The 16,054-nt window shown below is 39.1% G+C and overlaps 1 pseudogene across 1 annotated transcript; it reads left to right on the top strand.

Annotated features, from left to right (window-relative positions):
- The first annotated feature begins 652 nt into the window (after positions 1 to 652).
- LOC307064909 (pterin-4-alpha-carbinolamine dehydratase 2-like) lies at positions 653 to 15,635 on the top strand (annotated as a pseudogene). The gene is made up of 3 exons: positions 653 to 730; positions 3,502 to 3,662; positions 15,242 to 15,635. The product of its transcript is annotated as a pterin-4-alpha-carbinolamine dehydratase 2-like (transcript).
- Positions 15,636 to 16,054: the final 419 nt, after the last annotated feature.

Genomic DNA, 16,054 nt, shown 5'->3' with positions numbered 1-16,054 from the left:
ATTGGCAAAGATTTAAAAAAATATATACATATTAATTAACTATTCTATATCAAGTACTGGAATCCTGGGTTGAGTGGGACATGATTCTTGCTCTCAAAAACTTACAGTCTTCATGGATCTCTCAGGGATTTATAAGGAAAGTGCTGAATAAATACCACTTCTCTTCCCTAACTACAAACATCCCAACTCTCACCTTCCCCTTGATATAAGGACTTTCTAAGCAGGGTGGGCAAGCACACATTAGAATCCTTCCTTAGCTTAGATTGTTCAGTTTTTTCCTACTTCTTTTTGGATCTCCTTGGTACAGCATGGCATCTCTGTGCTCATGTATGACTTTGCATATGCTTTTACACCCAAACTGAGCAAGGGATGTTTGTTGAATGAATGAATGAGGGCCTGGATTGTTTATCAATTATTGTTATCAATCTGTCTTTTACTTTGGGCTCTAGAAGCTCTTCCAGGGAGGAAAGGCCATGTCTCTCTTATCTTTGTGTTCCCAAATAATATGTGCTCTCAAAAACTCTTTGATAGGAAGGGAAGTTATTTCTCTTTGCCTTCATTCCAGACACACAGGGTGTAGGGTTGCTGTGAGGCCTTATAAAGTGTGGATCCCAGTGGATCCGAGTAGCTTAGAAAGAAAGTGGTTTAGAGGATGGTGGCAGCTGTTAACATATCCATGAACAAATGTGGCAGCGTGTTTCTGGCCTGGGTGTTCTGCTCTGAAGCCTCTGTAAGAGGATTAGATATTCTTAGATTTCAGAATATCTGCTTTTAGACTGACTTAAAAATTCTTAGAATACTACATCTTTGAACAACCCCTGTATTTTGTTCCTTGACTGTGACCTAGAGGCATGTTACCCTACTCTCAACTTTGGTCCATGGGATGCCCTAGCCTAGCCCCCTTGACCTTGTGCTGTATCCATAGAGAAAGATGCTATTTCCCTAGGACAGTTTGTTGTTCAGACAGGTTCCAACTTTATGAGTGAATCTAAGATAAGCATCTCTCTTTCTCACCCAGAGGGCACTCAGCTGACCCTAACTTCATCCATTTGCACAGGGGTAAGAGATTTGTGGGTTCTATTTGCATCCCTCTGCTAAGGACAGCCAGAAAGTTCATGCTGACTCCGAAAAGGAGCTGGGGAATGCCATAAAGAACCTTCTTGGGATAAGAAACTAGTGAGATTTCTAGCCTCATTAAAGAAAATTCAGAACAGGACAAATCGAAAGAGATGCATCTGCCACTGGACTTTTAAAGTTATCCCTCCACCCCCAGACCTTCAACTCAAGAGAAATGGCAAGTATAGTGAAAATGAAGGCTCTCTGGGCCTGGTTATGCAATGCCTTTTCATTTGTTCAGGTCATACCTTGGACTTTGGGAAGCCATCCTTGATATCTGAAGGCTGGATTATGTGCCCCCCTAAGTGCTCCCTTAGCACAGTGTGCCATCCCACGGCAAGGCCCATGTCTGTGAGATGTAGGGGTACTGAGTGCAGGGCTCACAGAGACATTCCCGGAACTTGGAAAGGACTTGCAGGGTAAGTAGAGCAGGCAGTCCTTTTCTAGCATGTGTAGTCCACTCTGTAAAATAAACCCCATTGCCTTCAATGGCTCCTACGTAACTCCCACCCAGAATGTGACCGTGAGTGTGGACTTTAGGATTTAATTTCCTTCTCCCAAAGTCTTAGGCAAACTCTGTGAATGAGCACAGTATCTTCTCCTTGTGGCTTTATGAGGACTGTCTGTCTCAGCCCCTGGCAAAGTCTTCAACGAGGGTCAGTTTCCTTCTTATTACTTGCAAACAACCCTGGGAGAAGTGGCATTTTAACCTGTCCAAAATTAGATAACAATCTGGAGAAATTTGTGGTGAATGTGGTTGTCTCAGGCGAGAACCCAGAGGGAATTAACTGAATTAATATTTGAAAAGCACACAGCACTATATAAGTGTTTGTTAAAATATTACTGCTGCTGTTATTATTATCAGACACTAAGGCATCATGCAGACCAGAACATTATTTCCTAAACCACTGAATTTCTGATATTGTGAAGAAAAAAAGTACACTTTAGATTTTGGAAACCCCCAAAATAAAACATGGAAGTGCTCTTGGCTCTAGGCTTATTCTATTTAACACCTTTCAATAGGGCAACATCTGGATGTTATCATGGCTTGGCAAGATGAGATGTCGAAATTACAAATTCTGGAAATGCTGTGCATTAGGCACTCTTGTCTTTGCCTGTAATTGCCTTAAAGATATGAAAGAGCCTGATTGTAATAACTCCCCTAGTGTAACTATTCTTCATTTCTATTCTGCAGGAGAAGATAGCAGGAAGTGGTATCATTCTAAGGATATGAGTAAGGAGAGAAGGGAGCTAATCCTTCAATATGTGTGCCCCGCATCTCAAATAAGTACCAAACAACAGTGTGAAAGGATTACCGGTAATCATATATATATATATCCCTTAACCTATTAACTGGAATAATTGTTGCACTAAGATAAGGAGTCCCTAAGTCTTTCAAGCTAGGTGGCCCTAGGTCAAAAAGCATTTATTATTTATTTCCTAAAGTCCTGTTCCCCGATGATAGGGATGGAAATTTGGCAAAGTCGGTCTGCCCTTGTCAAGCAAGAGAAATGGTTGTTTCATTTTTAATCTGGATCCTTTGCCCTGACAGATAAACCTGAAGAGTGCTGTTAAGGATGGGATGAACTGGGCTCCTGGTGATGGCTGTGGGAAGGGTGAAAGATACTGGCAGCCTAGGACTGCAGTCGCTGTCATGTGACTTCAGCAAGTTTGTCTCAAACATGTTTTGAATTCTTTCAGTGGACTTTCTCCCTTCAGGGAGTGTATTGAAGGCCTTTGGGCTGAGCTGGGATGATGGGAAAAACTGAGTACTGTTCTATCTAGCTGGGTTTGTTTTACCCCTGGGTACCATGAAGCTTTGTGGACAGTGAGTGCTGTGGTCCAACAGCTCTAGCTGGAGGTGGGCTGCAGTGAACAAGGGCAAGTAGGGTATGTCTGAGTAAACCCTGGTATCTGTGGTCAAACGCCATGTCCACCAACAACCAAGGCAAGTAGTAGTTTAATCCTCATGGGTCATCCATCTGATCTGTGGAGACAGCCACACTGTACGGTTATAGTTCCCAAGTAGGCTTTTGTTTTGGACCCCAAAATAATTCAGAATTAATGTTATGTAAGGTAGGAAGTTGCTGCAGGGTTTTAGCAGGTTTTGATATATATTTAGAACAAAAGTGGTGAACCAGTCAGGAGAATGAACACACAATAGTAATTTAAACAGGGAAAACTAAATACTGCATACAAATTTTTAACTAGTTAAAGGTTATTACCACTAAGAAATATAAAGGGAACCCTCAAGAATACAGGCGTAAGATGTAGAAAGCAGTCATTATTTATGGGATTGAGAGAGAGCACGCAAGGCAAGAACAAAACTGGAAGAGGTTCCCCTCTCTGCCGCCAAGGGTATAACTCATTAGTGTGGTCCAGTAGAGGGCAGAGGAGTTCGCTGAGGTGCTGCAGCCTGGGCTGGTGAGCAGAAAGCCACCTGGTGGAGTGTGGAAGGAACTCGTGGGAGGGTTTGCGTCGCTGGGTCTCCTGGACACCACCGGCAAGGGAACTGTGGAATGGCGAGAAATTACGCTCAACGCTCAGTAGGAACAGAAGCGCTGGAACCCGGAAGAGAAGCCCCTTCCTCTTGCAGTCTCCCTCCAGCGCCCTCTACTGACAAGAACTGACACTGGGCCCCCTCGCAAAAGAAATGTTTACTAGGTTCAGCTCCAGTATCTCCAAGAAAGGCAGAGAAGGTTTTATTTGCTGCTCAGAGACAATAAAGTAACTGGTACAGGTGGTGAAGAAAAGGTTGGCTTGAAGAAGGGAGAGTCTGGGGGCTGGAGTGGATGCGGTGGCGGGTAAGGTATGATGAGGTTGCTTAGAAGGATGCACTGACCTTGGTCCTGAAACGCGGCTGAGAGAGCGGGGATACAGGGAGGGAGGGATTAGAGTGGTATTGATGAGGTAGAATAGATAGGACTTCATTGCGGATAAGATGGAGACGCGGGAGAGGGAAGCATGAAGGATGGCCCCAGGTTTAGGGGACTTCCTAGGTGGGAGAAAGAATAAATTTGGGTTTGATGGGAAGATAATGAATTCTGTTTGGACATGTCAATTTATGGTACCTGTAGAATATCCTGACAAGATTCAGAATTTTCTGGAAGAAACACTATGGATTCGCATGTGTAGTGGGGCTATGGATTTCCACAATTGCGACAAAATTCCCATGTGGAAAAAAAAAGGAATGAAAAATAAAGTTCCACCTTAAGAAGAATTTAAGTAAATTATCTTTTATGAAAAAAATAACTTTCTTCAAATTCATAAAAGTCGTACAAATTTCAGTTAAAGCTTGGAGCTATGTTATTTTTTCTTCAAAATGCCCTAAGGCTTTAATTTAGACTGTGGGTCAGCATCAGAGTCCAGTGTGTGTGTGAGTGTGTGTGTGTGTTTATTTCTGTATGTTTTTGCTGTTTTGTACAGGAAGAAACTTTTAAAATATGTATATAAGTCCCAAATGAGTGAAGTTTCTGTATTAAGCATTCTAAGAAATGTAATATTTTACTATGGTAATGATTTATTGCAGGTCAAAAGTTGGTTAGACAAACATGTATAAACTCAAAGGAAGGAGGTGGGGTTAATGGGCTGAAAAGACAAAAAGAATTATAATCCTCCCCTAACATTTATTTCTTGTGCCAAACATCATGGCACTTAGTTGTATTCTGTATTTTGTGTCTAATTATTTTCTGCACATAACTCTTGCTTCCTCTTCTGTGCTAAGTTCCAAGAGAGCAGGAAAGATTCCACGTGTTATTTATTCTTCACAGTTTAATAATAGGTTCTCAAGAAAGACTTCATTTGTATTGCTCAACTAATGTTTATTAAGCATCACTCTGACCCTACACAGGTAAAATGATCCTTGGAAATGATATGAAAAACACACAGTTGTTTTCCTTGAAGAGTCCATAATTTAAAGAGAGAAAAACACAGAAAAAGCCCATTTTCATAAAATATGATTAGGTGCTTAAAGTGATAATCCTTTTTCTAGGCAGACCCTTCAATTTTTTTAATTTGATTTTTATTTTATATTGGGATATAGTTGATTTACAATGTTGTGTTCATTTCAGGTGTATGGCAAAGTGGTTCAGTTATACGTATATCCATTCTTTTTTAGATTCTGTTCCCATATAGGTTATTACAGAGTACTGAGTAGAGTTCCCTTTGCTATATAGTAGGTCCTTGTTGATTATCTATTTTATATATAGTACGTAGTGTGTATATGTTAATCCCAACCTCCTAATTTATCCTCCCTTCCCTCACCTTTCCCCTTTGGTAACCATAAGTTTGTTTTCGAAGGCTGTGTCTGTTTCTGTTTTGTAAATAAGTTCAGAACCTTCCATTTTCAGTGAGTCTTTGGACTAATGAGTCAGGAAGTACCATCTTTTCTTCACACTGAAGTTTGTGAGCTGACTGGGTTTATCAGACACTGTGTGGGCTGATCAGATCCCCAGTAGTGTTCGTTTGCTAAAATCAAATGAATGTTCACATATTATATGGAACTATACTGGAGGGAACATCAGAGCAGGCTAAAGCTTTATAAAATTGACAAGAACGTTGGGAAGATTAGCGAGTTAATATTTCACAAAATGCTTTGAAGATAGAAAGTGCCAACATAACTGCTAATTATTATTATTAGCCCCACAACCTTTTTCTTTTTCCCTTTAATGTTAGATCTATCATAAAACTTCTTAACTTCAAGGGAAATTATTTTTTTTAGATGAGCGTTTTTTAAATGAAGTCAAATGTTAATATATGCATTTATGGAAATACCGTTTCTTCCATTATTTTTTTTATCCTCCCTAGAAGGCAGAGATTGTGTCATTTATCTATTTTGTAAGGTGCCTAGCAAGGCAATACTCATTTTGTCACTCTAGAAGTGTGTTGGCAATGGCTGGCTTACCTTTAAGAGAAGCAAAATGCATGTTTAGAATCCTAGCTGTGACTGCAAACTACCGAGATTAAAAAAAAAAGAATCAGAACTTAAGTAACTAAAGAGATTTGCATTTTAAAGTGGTCACCAGGGGAGATTGTAGGGTCTATTCTACCAGAGGTGCTGACATTACTCCAAATATTTTGGTTCTCCTCATTTGCAATAGCTTTCAGAAGCACTTTTACAAACCATATTAAGAGCTAGTGTCATTACTTCATGTCACATCTTATGTATGAAAAGAGCATGAGAGATCAAAAGCAGGAAATGTACCCAAAGGGACCTCTCTGTATGGGTGTGTGTAAGGTTCAGAGAGTTAATGAGTTAGAAATCCATTGTAATAATATGAAGCAAAGCATCCTAATGCTTTACCCACCCGTATAAGCTTGAGAAAATTTCAAACACAAACATTGAAAGGCTTTAGAGCATTTTAAAATTTAGATGTTCTGTTAAACTTGGTTGCTTGGGATAAAAATCAAAACTGTGCTTAAAAGACATTCACTAAAGAAGAAAAAAAAGCAAACATAATAACAACACCACACACACACACACACACACACGCACACACACACACACACACACCCTACCCACTCTTTTTCCAGTAGCTTGATTAGATATTCTGAAAAACCAACTCAGTTCCCACCAGGTTTCTTCCTTTTTTCCATCACAGGCAATGATAGCCAGAAATTTTTGGTTACTTTCCGCCTTTTTCTCATCAACCTGATTTGTTGCCAGGAAAGAAGAGGAAAGAGAAATAGATAATGAGCAGCTGGAACATGGAGTTGGCTGAATCATTGCAGGCTTTTATTCCTTCCCCTATCTGCCACGTCTGTTTAAGGCTGCATTGGTTTGCTAAGGCTTCTGTAATAAAGTACCTCCAACTGGGTGGTCTAAACAACAGAAATTTATTGTCTCACAGTTCTGGAGGCTAGAAGTCCAGATCAAAGTGTCAGGAGGGCTGATTCGTGGTGAGTGTTGTGTAGAGGATCTGTTCCATGCCTTTCTCCTAGCTTCTGTGGGTTTGCTGGCAATTTTTGGTGTTCCTTGTCTTGTTGACACATTACCCCGACCTCTACCATGATGTTCACCAGGAATTCTTCTTGTGTTCATGCCTGTCTTCACATTTCCCCTTTTATAAGTATACCAGTCAAGACGGATTGGGGTACACTCTAATGACCTCATTTTAACTTAATTACCTCTGTAAAGAGCCTATCCTTAAATAAGATCACATTCCAAGGTACCAGAGGGTTAGGACTTCAACATATAAATTTGAGGGGGGGACGTAATTCAACACATAACAAGCCCAGAGCGGGAGTGTACAGAGAAATGAGAATGTGGGGAAACAGCAGGCATCTCAGCTTGATCTTTTGTACTATGGCAGGTATGAACAGGAAGTCATTCCTCTCACTTTCATAGATTGCCATGCTTATAAGGATCTAGGCTAAGAAATCTTTATCATGTCCATCTCAGGTAGATTTCCATAACACTTTACCTGTACCTAACTTATGACCCTCACAATTTTCTACCTTGTATTACAGTTCCTTACGTACCCAAGTTATCTCTCCTATAAAACTATAAACTCCTTGAAAGTAGTATCTAATTCATATTTATTTTTATTCCTTGACCTAGCAGAGTGCCTTGTACATAACAGATACTCAATAAATTGTCACTGAATCTATAAATCCATGCAAGCTTTATAGTTACAGAGTTCCAAGAGTATACAAACTCATTGCCAAGCACTATATCAGTCAGGATAGGTTAGGTTGTGCTGCAGGATCAACCAACTCCTAACTCTCAGTGACTCAATATAACAAAGTTTATTTCTTGCTCAGGCAAAATCTTCTGCATGTCTAGAGAATTCTCCAAGGTGGTCATGTTCAATTGTGGGAGCAAGGCACCCCAGGAAACTCAGCATGAAACTTCAGTGTTTCCTGTGGCAGGAGAAGAGATCATGGAGAAACCAGCACTGGATCTTAAATGTTTCAGCTGAAAAGTGACACATGTCACTCTGCTCCCAGTCTGTTGGCCAGAACTAGTGTCATGACCATCATGACCCAAATGCAAGGGGGCTAAGAAATGTTATCTTCCACATGTCAGGAAGGAGAGGAGGACTAGAAATGCTGCTGAACACTAGTAATTTCTACTGTAGGCACTTTTCCCCCCTAAAACGTATATTTTATATTAGCACTGTGTTTCATATGGCATTTATTGAGCCCTTACTATGTGCCAGGCAATGTTCTAAATGCTGGTGGTCCAACATACAAAAGACAGACTAGAGGCTACATTCCAGTGTGGTGCAAGGATGACAAAGGGGTGACCAAATAAATGAGATATCTGTATACTGTAATAAATGCTATAAAGAAAATAGAACAGGATAATATGATGGAAAATAACTTCCCTGTGATCTCAGCACCAGTATGTCCTAAGGCTCTTCATCTTCTATTGAAAAGTTAGTGCTTATTTTTGCTTTCTCATATAATTCAAAATGTAATATAATCATTCTTATACTGTATTGTACTAATTGAAACCCAATTGAAGAGAACCTTTAAGTTGCTGGAATTTGAAACCCTCCAACACATTTTTAGGTATTAAAGTCAAGTAATGAGAAAATTAAGTCACACAGAATATTTATAAAAAGAAAAAAATCATTTTAAAAAAGAAACACACACAAGTTGTTTTAGTTATCTGTTGCTATATAACAAACCGCCTCAAAACTTAGTAGTTTAAAACAGCAGCAATCATGTACTCACTCATGATTCTGCAATTTGGCCCAGACTTGGTGGGGAAAGCTCATCTGTGCTCCATGTCTGCTGGGCTGGAATGTCCAAGGTGTCTTCATTCTTCATTAATGACTTAGGTGGATGACTGTAATTGCAGAGGCTATCTAGGTATCTCTGTATCTCTTTGTGGCCTTTCCTCTCTCTCTTTCTAGCTTGGGCTTCCTCACAGTATGGCAGCTGGGTTTCAAGATGGAGCATTCCAAAAGGATAAGCCCAATACATAGTTGCTTATTAAGCCTTTTCTGGCATTGCACTTGCTAATGTTCAATTAAAACCAAAGCTTGTTCCATGGTCAAGTGCAGAGTCAATCAAGGAGGCAACTTTACATTCTACCCTTTGTGAGTCTCCCATAGTCTCATTCCATTAGAGCATCAGACTCAGGCTTGAAGTCTAGAATCTCATTGTCTAAATCAGGTTCAGGGAGGATAAGGCTTCTTAGGTGTGGTGGCTTTCAAGCTGAATACCTCTAAGGTAAACATATAAGTTATCTTTACCCCTTCTGCCCACAACCTAAAATCATGGAGCAAGGACAGAAAACAAAAGCACCTATTCAAAGAGGGGAAATGGGAGAAATATGAGTCACTAGTCCTTAGCAAGTCTGAAATCTAGTTGGGTACATAATGCCAGTTTCATGGTTAGGGCCTAGTTCTGATATCTGGTGGTGGTTCTCCATGGCTGCAACTGAGTCACTTTTTCAGTTTTCTTCCTCCACAAAGAAGGTTGAGAGGATAAGGTCTTCTTTTAATTTTGAAATTCAAGTTTCATTTTGAAATACTTCTGTCTCTTTTAGTCCAATCTGGCAATGTTGATATTGTATAATTCTCTTAAAAAACTTTGTGGATTTCTTATAAATCTTATTATGGGTTCACTTCATTAGGCATTAGTTTTGTCATATCCATAAAGACTGAGCCCTTTCTAATTTTGCCTGCAAGTCAGGGTGCTGTAAGACTGTGCCCTTAATATACATAGAAGAACTTTTTTTTTTTTCCTCCTAGATGAGAGATTCTATGAGTCCTGAGGATTATTAGAAGCCCATTTGTCTAGCCAGGAGTATATGAGGCAGTGCCCTAAATCTTTCTGAGTTCTCATAAACAACATCTTTGATTCAATCTTTACTTTGTGGTCTCATTTTACTGGTAGTGCCGTGGATTTGATATTTTTTTGAGGCAATTTCTTACTTTGAAAATATCTCACCATCTTACACTGGGGATAAGAATTTGTTTTATATTTAAACCCCCAATTCCTTTACATTTGCTTTAAATTCTGCTTGAAAACGAAGTTACTATTTTAGCTCATCTCACTCCTTCCATAACTTATCTTAAGCAACTAAAAGACATCAAGTGCTACTTTTAGCATTCTGTATCATTCTTAGCTGGATCTACAAATTAGGTATCCTTTCTGTTTTCCATGTTACTGTAGATGACAGTTTTGCTAATTAATTTACACATACATAACTTGGGTTTTCTTTTCTTCAGCTTCAAAAAGCAATTCCTACTGCTTTTCTAACGATTACTAAGAGTCTTCTTGAGGTTTGTCAGGTCTCTGCTCACTTCACTAGTTTAGGTTTTTGTTGAAGCATTACTTCAACTCTGGGTACTAATTTCAAATTTTCAAGTTATCTTAAGGAGCTGTTTTACTAATTGTTCTGCCAGTACATAACTCAGGACCCTTTTTCTCCAGCTTCCAATAGCTATTGCTTTACTGCCCTTCCATTCTCTGCTAACACAGAAGTATAAACAAAAATCTCTTCCAGGTTATTTCCTTAGGACAATAAGTACACATTTAATTTGATCTCCTATATTTTCTGAATCAAAAGTTATAGCATGAATAGCCATAATTGCCATTATTAAAATTTCTCACTGCCAAAGATTTAGTTTTCTTAGACTTAGAAAAAATTACATTCAGTAGTTCTCTTTTCTTTCCTACTTTTTCTCTTTCTTCTTTCTTTCTTTCTCTTTTCCTTCCCTCCTTCTTTTCTCACTCATGCATTAATTCATAAAATATTTACTGAGTACTTCTTATGAGCCAGGCACATAGTATTTGTCATTAAGGTACAGAAATAAATGAAACAATTTGTTTGCTTGCCTGAAGCTTATATTCTAGGGAGGAACTAATTCTTAGTCACCCTAAAAATCATGTGAACCAGGGAACCTATTTTGGTTATTTGATAACCCAAGTGAAAATTTCAAAGTGAGAAAAGTTCATCTTCGATTCACTTCTCTTCACCTGTTGGTGAACTCTTTCCCACCTTTGGAATTCCTCTCCCTGGAGCCCACCATTCTTACATTTTTCCTAGGAAGACTTTGTTGCCTGCTAGGTTTCTCCCAGAAAAGGCTTCAGGATCTACCCATATTTTTCCTGTCTTTCTTTACACTAATACATTTACCTCTACCTTCTTTGATTCCGCCAAGGCCTCGCTTTTGACTCATGTTCCCCAAACTCATTTTCAGTAATATGATATTGAGTAATCATTGCTTTCTTGGATAAAATAATAACAGAAAAGAGTATCCTAAAAATGTAATGCCTCAACCTAAAGAGTATCTAAAATTAGGCCTGGGCCTGTGATGGAGATATGTAGGGGTAAGTTGGCCTTTCAGGCTTCCTTAGGTTGCTATGGCAATTCCACATGGCTTCTGTACCTCCTAAGATTCTCCATGTGAGCTAGGCCATGTGCTGGAGAAGGCACGCTTTCAACTGTGGGTAAAACCAATGGCTGTGCAATTAAATTTATCATTTTTTTTTCAGACTAGAGAGGTTTGCAATGTAGGTCTTGCTTCTACATTGGAAAACACCTTATGGTCCCTCAAGTTGCTGATGGGACCTGACCAGCCCAGGGGTAAAATTTCTGCCTCATGGCCACCAGAACTCTGATTACAAGTGCAAGTAACTTGGTGACCAGCATTTGCTTTTCATATTTACTTGAAACAAATCTATGTTAATTTATCTTTTGAATATTTAACACCTGAGAAAGAAGATTTCCAGCCCCACCCTCTTTTTTTCCTCATGCAATTTTCTTTTATGATTGTTTATGCCATCGTCTGCATCAGCTGGTCTGGACATCGAAGGGGAAGGTAAGACAGTGAACGTGACCCACTCTTAGGGTTTGTAGCTCCCCACCACATTGGGGTTTTACCTGTGGGGATTAAATAAAGGTATCTGAACCCCAAAGAGGCAGTTCAGCCCAGGGAGATAGTCCAGCGCCTGGCTTTCTGTGAGGAGATGGAGGATAGAAGCTGTGGAGTCCTGCTCTGCCCCTTGACACCTGTGGGACCTGTTAGGTTTGGAAATTTCTACATTTCTATAAACGTGGAATGTTCTGAAGTGAAGAGAATACTGGGAAACACTCAACCTCTTCAAATGATAGTTTCTTAATGTATAAAATGTGAATAAGAACATCTGCCCAGCTTTCCCAAATATGAGTTGTACTTATAGCTCTGGTCATCTTGGGAATGGAGGTGTTCATCAATTTCTGACAGAGTTTCTGCAAACCAAAACAAAAATATATTCCTGCCGAGACAGACAGGTCTAACTGACTTTCTGACTCAGCTTGAATTGCTGTTGGTGGTCATATAAATTTGCTTTTCTGTGCTTCTTGGAGAGCAAGTTGAGAAGGAGAAACAGAGAGGGACATTCCTTTGTACTTTTGTTACTGTCTGAAAGAATTTTATTTCTCTCTCTCTGTAGGAATAAAAATAGAATCTAAAAATGTTCCCTTTCTCTGGGGATAGTTAGGTGTGAAACAACTTAAAGCCATCATCTAAACAGTTATGACAAAGCTACTTTTTTTTTAGGGAGGGAAGGTATAATCCTATTATCTTTGTGTGGTTATCAGCGCCACTTGAAATTCCAATTAGTGCAGCTAATCACCATGGGCTCCTCTGGTACTTAGCTGGCAAACAACTAAGTCTAATTAATACTTTGGAGTGGTGGGTAAATGGCATTTATTTTATTCCTTCAGACACATTTTCTAAGTAAAATTCTGATTTGGGGCTTGCTTCACTGCCAACGGGCAATTTATAAAAAGGAACAAAGAAATAATTCTGTATGAAACTAACAAAATAAGGTCCTTAAGTGATCTTGTCAAATCTGAGGGGAACTATAGGTCCCAGAGATAAAGAAAGGTAGGATACTTGATGGCCAGTCAAAGGTATATTTCTCATCTATTTATTATTTTTTTAAAATGTATAAAACAGGAGAGGCATTATTCATTTAAACTCAGATTTGTATAAAGGGTCATTATCATTTGACTCATTAACAATGATTCTTTGCTTAGAAACAGGATAAAGTATTAATAACTCAGGACTCTGGGTTTTTTTATTCAAATGGCTTAGAGCCAGGATTGTAGGCAAGTCCATTATAATTACCTGGGTAATCTCCAAGCAAAATAATATCAATGCTTTCTCTGTGATCAGTAGGCATTTTAAATGGGAACTAGGGCTTGGCAACTGTGTTCATTTATGCAGAAGTTCTCTATTAGTTCCTGCTCCCCAAATTCAGAGTCCCACAGTCTCCTATCCTAGAAAGGTCCTGGAGTTGACTTGGATGTGAGTCAGCTTCTCATGGGGAAGCCAGGCTTGACCACATGCCCAATGTTGACCAGCATGGTCTACAGATGCCTTGGACGAAGAGGAAGATATGCGTACAAGTTAGTCAAACCCACCGTGACTACTGAAAAATCTGTTCTGCTGGTTATCATCCTCTCAATGTCTGAAGAAAATCACTACAATATTAATATTAACCCAAAGAGTAAGGGTCTGGTTTTCTTTCAAGGCTGTCTCTTTCTGTGGTCCTGGTGGATTCCTATATGTGTGTCTCAGAGTAACTTGTTTATAATTAAACAATTGCTTTGTTCTCTCTCTCTTACTTTTTTTTTTAAGTGCATATTTATAGAGACTTCCAGACTTTCTAAACCAGAAAATGCTGTTGAGAAGAATAATGAGTCCTAAAGTTTTGTAAATTCCCCTGGTTTTGAGTTCAAGCCTTTGACTGGGCCCTGGTATGGGAAAAGGGGACACTTATTTTTAAGACAAGAATTCTGTGTTTAATTTTTGGGAATATGAAAGCACTGAATGTTTACTTGGGAAGGGATTTGAAACATTTTGCAGGCTTTTTGAGTTTTTCAAATAAAGGCAATCCACACCACCGTTCTTAGGCAAAGTAGTTCTGTAAGTAGCTCTTCCAGGAACCAAGAGCTGTTCCCCAATGGATAAGCATTATTCTGTATAATTATGGATATTTTCCCTTCCAAAAATATATACTTTTTCTAGAAGCTGCTGTTTCAAAGGCTTTCAATTCTGTGTGTCATTATCAAATAATCTTTTTTGTACTTGGGTGTTTATTATTGGATTGCAACAACGACAAAGCTCTAGGGGTTTTTGTCTCCTTTGGTATGCTAATTAGCCAGTTTCCTTTTGATCTTTTTCCCACTGAAAAGAGTGAAAAGCTATCTCGGTAGGGAATCTTAGTGCTGTACATTCATCCCCTCATCTCCATAATCTGAGGATCAGAGGAAGACAACAATTTCACTGCTGAATGAGAGCTTCTAGAAGCTTTAGTTAGAGCCCAGTGCTACCAAATAATCCCACTGGTACTCAGAGGTGGGCACAGAGGAAGGAGACGCAGAGAGGAAAGAGGTACAGATACTTCTTTTAGCAGAGTGAGCTCAATTGCTTTTATTTCTTCCCCAAGCATTCAGTCCAGGCAGATCCATGTCATTTCACCTGATTTTTAACTTTTAGATGTCTTTCTTCTATTAATATGTTTTTAGTGACAACGAATGAATATTTAGTTTGAGGAAAATGGCCTGAATATTGGGAAAACAAGCAGCTGACAAAATCTGTTAGACTCTAAAGCCGTCTTTCAAAAGACACAGTAAATTCACATATGCAAGAGTGACATGTAGGAAATTGTGTGGCTCTTATGGGTTGAATGCACATGCTTGTATGCTTGAGAATGGATAGGAAAAAGAAGTTATTAGATTTTTAGTTTGACCACTGATTGGTCTGCCATAGTTGTGAATATTCGCCTTTTTATTAAGATCTTAGGATATAAGATAAAGTCTGGGAAGTCAAACGGAAAATTTCACCATCAATATCTAATATCTCTTGAGGATGCACTGAGAGGGCAGCACTGCATTACGAGGACCCAGCAAGTTGATATGTAAATTTTCTAGTCTCAGGAATTATGCCTGGCCCATATGGGCATGCGCGCACGTGCACACACACACACACGCACACACATTAGGTTGAGCCATATGAAATCACTGTTTTTGCAAGTAAAAAAAGCAATTTCATATAGTTCAACCTAACACAGTTTTCTTTTTGGGAGCTATGATTACAGGTAATCAAGCTTTATTAAAAACAAATGAGTTCATACATTGAAAAGAGTATTGACTCCTTTAAAATCATCCCCATAGGGCTCTTGGGGTGCTGGGGGCGCAGGAGGCGACGTGGCGCTGGTTCGCGAGGCTTCGGGGCAGGAGCCAGAGCCTCACGGCCACGTCAGCAGATGTTCACTGGTTGACAGCAGAGGAGAGGAACCAAGTTATACTTGACCTTAAAGCAGCAGGATGGTCGGAATTAAGTGAGAGAGATGCCATCTACAAAGTGTTTTCTTTCAAAAATTTTAATCAGGCATTTGGCTTTATGTCCTGAGTTGCCCTACAAGCAGAGAAGATGAATCATCACCCGGAGTAGTTCAATGTGTACAACAAGGTCCAGATAACTCTCACATTGCATGACTGCAGAGAACTGACCAAAAGAGATGTGAAACTGGCCAAGTTTATTGAAAAAGCAGCTGCTTCTGGATGATTTTTTCCAAAACGCATGTAAAATCTTATATACACATCTAGCTCCAATGTATTTTGAAGACAATTTATCAATACATGAACAAATTAAGTTGTAAATTTAGTTCACCTTTTGAACGATCACATTTTGTAAAATCAGTGCTTAAATGAAAATGATTTCAACTCGCAAAAAAAAAAATCATCCCCATAGAGTTCTGTTTCCAAAAATGCTGCATGGCTTAGGGCAATTCTAGAATAGTCCTAAACCTCAGGGTTTTCATTTCCTCAGTGCTTGGAAAACCATCTTTACCTTTTGAAGATGAGCTTGAATTTTGGAAATTAAAAAAAAAAAAGTCATTCAAAATCACCTCTTTGAGTAAAATAATTTATACTGAATAAAACTAATTTGAGTTTTCTTTCAAATAAGCAAAATTTAAGTATAAA

This window comes from Hyperoodon ampullatus (assembly GCF_949752795.1).
Source record: "Hyperoodon ampullatus genome assembly, chromosome: 16".
In the NCBI taxonomy this organism is placed as follows: Eukaryota; Metazoa; Chordata; class Mammalia; order Artiodactyla; family Ziphiidae; genus Hyperoodon; species Hyperoodon ampullatus.
The sequence above is the reverse complement of the archived record's forward strand: the minus strand, read 5'-3'. Positions and strand labels throughout refer to the sequence as shown.